The sequence below is a fragment of the Setaria viridis genome, chromosome 3 (assembly GCF_005286985.2).
Source record: "Setaria viridis chromosome 3, Setaria_viridis_v4.0, whole genome shotgun sequence".
In the NCBI taxonomy this organism is placed as follows: domain Eukaryota; kingdom Viridiplantae; phylum Streptophyta; class Magnoliopsida; order Poales; family Poaceae; genus Setaria; species Setaria viridis.
Window position 1 is genome coordinate 16742114 of NC_048265.2, and position 5246 is coordinate 16747359.

The window sequence follows — 5246 nt, forward strand, 5'->3', positions numbered from 1 at the left end:
TCGCGATTTAGCCTAAGGGTTCTGCAATTAGTTTTGTAATTAGCTTATATTTAATCCTCCTAATTAGTATCCGAACATTCGATATAACAGGGCTAAAGTTTAGCCCCTCCTCCCACGCCCTTAAAATGGAAAGAGACGCGCATGCAGGAGAAGCGGAGGCAGGCGGGCACCAGCTTGCTCGGGACACGTGGCACAACAGCATAGAGAGGACTTGGATGGGTGGGCAAACGAACTTTTCTCTTAAACCATATGTCCAATTTTAAATCCATTTGAACTATAGTGTTTCTTGGAATTAATGCTATAAATTAAGATTCAATATGTTATTTTAAATTTTAAATTTTGACATTTAAATATTTCAATATACTAGTTCAACATTTTCGATATGTTGTTTCAACATTTGTTGTATACTATCTCAATATTTTTGAAAAAATGTTGAATTAGTTTTACTGAATGGTGAATCAGTTCTTTCTAAATGTTGAATTGGTTTTAAAAAAATATTGAATATGGTTCTATGAGGATTAGAGTAAAAAAACAAAAGAAAATATAAGAAATAAAAAACAAAACAATATGCTGGGCGTATATTCTCTGACAAAAGCAACGGGCGCAGTTAAAACGACGAGCGCAGCCTGCTTGGTGCTTCCCTGTTGGGTGCGCATGCTATTGTGCTGCTTCCCTATTGGGTGCGCATGCTATTGTGGGAACTTTTTTTATTTTTTATTTTAGTATTTTGCAAAAATATATAATCGGATGAAAAAATTGCAAAACTAGGCTATTGTGGCCCTTCCGTCGGCCCAACCGGCGGTAACGGGTACACCCCTCCACACCACACTTTTAAATCATAACTAATTCATATCAACTCGGATGGAGATAAACTTTATATAAACTTGTAGATCTCGATGAGCTCTACAACTTTGTAGTTAAATTTTTTTTCATTTTATATCATATTGGTGCTCAAATAATCGACACAAGTTTCAGATATAAAATTCAATTTTTAGATTTGAAATTGGGCAGCACACTTTCAAAAAATTATAATTAATTCATATGACTCATATAGAAATAAGCTTTATATGAAAATTTTAGGTCTCGACGAGATTTAAAGTTCAAACTGTTTTCATTTGGAGCCATTTAATTGCTGAAATGATCGACACAAGTTTCAGATCTAAAAATTGAATTTTAGATCTGAAACTTGTGTTGATTATTTGAGCACCAACATAACATCAAATAAAAAAGTTTTAACTAAAAAGTTGTAGATCTTGTCGAGATCTATAAGTTTTATATAAAGTTTATCTTCATCCGAGTTGATATGAATTAGTTATGATTTTTTGAAAGTGTCGTGCGGAGGGGTGTACCTGTCCCAGCCGGCGATAAGGCCCTTCCGCGAGCCCAACTGCACCTTACCGCCGCCTGGGCCGGCGGAAGGTCCTTACCACCGGCCCAACCGGCAACAATAGTCTAGTTTTGCAATTTTTTCATCCGACTATATATTTTTGCAAAATGCTAAAATAAAAAATAAAAAAATAAAAAAAGTTCCTATTGTGCTGCTGCTGTTTGCTTTGAGCTGTAAGTACTTGGATAGATGGGCTGTGGTGGGCCGTGTGTTATATAGCTTATCCAACTTGCGGAAGCTGTATAGGGACCCCCGGGAGGGGATGTTATGTGTCACTTGCGATAATGCACTTCATCAACACGTAGTTAGCTATTGGATGTGACAGATAAAAACAAAATTGCTGGCATCACCTGCATGCAACAAAATTGAAACTTAGAAAATTCTAATTCCTAACTCGAGCGTTCAAACTAAATTCTGATTGCAAAATTATGTTTCTTATGGCAAGATTTAAAATAAAACTACACCTGAGTATGTTTGGGATTTGCACCATTTTAGATGGCTCGTCTAGGCTCGCAAGAGGAAAAAAAATCAAGTTTCACCGATTCTTTATCTACTCTCCTGATACATGTACTAGCTGCTCGACCTCTTTTATACCGCTGCTGCAAATGCATGCAATTCTTTTTTATAATTCGGTGCGGGAGACGCCCAAATTTGTGAGCGGGTGATGCAGGAGGCTTCCACTTTTGCAGTTAGGCCTGAAAACGTTATAAATCAAATCAGCCCACTCCACTCCACCCGGCGCGTCCGCTCCATGGACCAGAGGTTCGGCCCATTACTGTTCCTTAGTCTTGCCTTTCCGGGTTATGAAGGCGCAATTGGATGGAGCAGGGCGGAACTTGTAAACTCTGAAGCGCAAATTAAACGTGCCACTTCTATTATTTTGCAAAATGCAATCGAACTGGGGTACCCTCCATGGAACTCAAAAAAATACCCACACGTCCTCAGATCAGCTCGAGCAACAATTAGCAGTAAACATACAAAGAGCAGCAAGCACTATTGCACGTGCAAAAATGTTGCCATAGAAACAAGAGGAAACTAACGGCAAAGCTTTAGAGACTATTGAATCAGACTATCGCTCCTACTACTTGCTAACAAAAGAATCAATCTCCGGAACACGATGCCAAACTAGCCATCGCTTCACTTGGTCTTGACAACCCCTTCGTTCCCGGCGAGCAGCAGGTACTTGTCCTTCCTCGTCAGCGCCGTCCCCTCGAACCCGAGCGCGGAGGCGAGCGAGCGCTGCACCTCGTTCGCCACCTCGATGCTGCTCTTGCCGCTCTCCGTGTCCACCGGCTCCAGGAACCGGACGATGTACTCCGGCCGGGGGTTCATCAGGAAGTACACCGAGTCGAAGCTCTTGGCGACGGGCGACGTGGACGTGGCGTAGAAAACGGCCGTGCGCGCGTCGACCGCGACGGGGTTCACCTCGGGGGCGAGCTCGGCGAACAGGGGGCTGAACCGGAGCAGGTAGGGCTCGCGGCACGTGGTCCCCTCGGGGCACACGACGACGTCGTCGCCCCGTGCCAGCATCGACGACATGCGGCGCCGGTCCTCCTCGCGGTTGCGGGTCAGGCGCCGGAGCGCGATGGGCGAGAGCACCTCCGACAGGCGGCTCAGGCTGTACGTCACGGCGGCGACGGGCCTCTTGAGCGCGCAGGCGATGCCAACCGGGTCCAGGAGCGTGCGGTGGTTGCAGACGTAGAGCCGGCCGCCGTGGGGCTTATTGCTCGTGCCTTCGTCGTCGCCGCCACTACCGTCCGCCGCCGCGGGAGCGGCGCCGATGACGCGCACCCTCACCCCGGTGAGACCGGCGACCACGCTCGACACGCGCCACGGAAGGAGGACGTAGATCGCGATGCGGACGATGGCAAGTAGGACGGCGAACGGGAAGTAGATGTACATTGCGAGCGCCGCCGCCGGCGTCGGCGTGAAAGCGAGCCGGCCGTCGTGAAACACCACTGGCTTCGGATAACTGCCGCAGGACGTCTTCTCGGTTTGCTTCAGGACACGAGACATCCTCTCCATGTTGAGCTCGGCCGTAACGCCAGTGAGGTACCGTGGCCCTCCCTTTAGCTCCCTCCCGGCCACCGCGTCGAACCCCACGTACTCCTTCAAGAACGCCTCCACCATCACCGTCGGGAACGTCCGGCTCACGGCCACCACCTTCACCCGCTCGGGCAACGCGTTCAGTGCCTCGTCGATAGCGTGCACGCCCGGCGCCTCTCGGGAGAAGAGCTTGGGGAGCACGGACCTGCCGACCCTCGCCGCCTCGTCGCGCCGGAGCCCGCAGAACGCGACGGAGGCCATCGCCTTGGCGCGCGCCTCGTGACGCAGCACGTGCAGGACGGGGTAGAGCGCGAGCAGGACGAGGCCCCGGACGTAGCCGCCCGCCTCGACGGCGACGAGGAAGTACGGCGGGAACGCCGCGCCCGGCGACGGCTTCAGGAGCAGGGCGTCCGCGTCGACGACCAGCGCGTTGCTACCGAGCCGGCGTACCAGCGGGGAAGGAGCGGCCGCTGCGGCGGTTACCGTGCTCGCTGTCGTGCCGCCCGGCAGGAGCCTGCCGACGAGCTTGCGGTTGATGAAGCGGTGGATGCCGAGGACGCGGTTGGCGAAGCGCTGACCGGTCGACATGCACGAGTCCATGATGATTGACTCTAGTTCCTGCGTCAAACTCCAAAATTATTTGCTCACGCTACACCGACTATATTCACGGTTATATTTGGTTGATTGAAAACGAACACGACTACACGAGCCTATCCTCTCCGACTCCACGCGGCAGCAGAATTGGACTCGGACTCAGCAGAGAGGAGGTAGCCGAACACGGAACGGGCTGCAAGCCAAGCCCGTTTAGTTGGCCCAGTGTGACCCATAATGAATCTGGGCCGCACGTGGTCCAACATCTCAGTTCTACGACACACAGGCAAGTCTGACGTGAACTACACTGCATTGAAGCTATTTTGGACGCTTCAAGTTCGTTATTCGTGTGCTGTAAACATCGTGTTCCTTCCATTTGGCGCGAGCATCATAGAAAGGTGCATAAATGTCGGCAGAGCCAGCACAAAGCCTTGAGCTGCCAACGAAAACAACCACGGGATCGTATTGTTTCCGACACACTCCAGGAAAGCTCAAAAGGAGGACATCGACCCTTCGACAGCACGCAGGTCCTTGATGTGAGGTATTGAGCGCCGCCTGAGTTCAAGCATACAACCCGGTTTTTCCTCAACCGGATGGTGCAGCTATCTTTATCCTGCGGTGGCCTCTGCTTCGCGATTCGCGCGAGTCAACTCGTCCAACTTACCGCTTGGAGCTACCAGTTAGAAACACACGCCGGCCTGGGTGAAATTTAAGGCAGGAACGATCGTTCCAGGCAGATTCCGCTGGCAGGGTCAAGTCACGGGCGTCTCCATCCCTCGCCGCTCCTCCGCCGCACATGTTTCGCCTTTCTCTTCCATCTATTTCAGCCTGTCGTCTTCCACCTCTGTCGCCCCCTATTTTCCCCTCTTGATTCATCTTCATTATCCACCTTTCTTGGGCTGAATCCTCTCCATCGCTGACTTACCACCACTTCATCCTCATGCAATTCTTTTCGCCACTGTCTTACCAGATCCATGAACGGAGTTGACTCCTTCCCAGCATGCTTCTTCTTCCCAGCGTGCTTCTTCGTTGTCTTGTCGGATCTACGGTGCGGCGTTCCTCCTTCCCCAACTCCGGCACCAAATCAAACCAGTAAAAAATGCCAAAGCTACGGCGGGGAGAAGTTGCGGCCGCCGGATGTTGCGGCGGCGGGTGAGGTGCGCAGGAGGTGGCGGCGGCGGAGGCGGGAGTAGGGTGGCGACCTGCAGGTGGGGCAGTGCAC

General features: G+C 50.8%; 1 pseudogene; it reads right to left on the reverse strand.

Moving 5' to 3' along the window:
• Nucleotides 1–2512: 2512 nt before the first annotated feature.
• Nucleotides 2513–4021, reverse strand: LOC117849090 (probable glycerol-3-phosphate acyltransferase 2; annotated as a pseudogene).
• Between the last annotated feature and the right edge of the window lie 1225 nt (nt 4022–5246).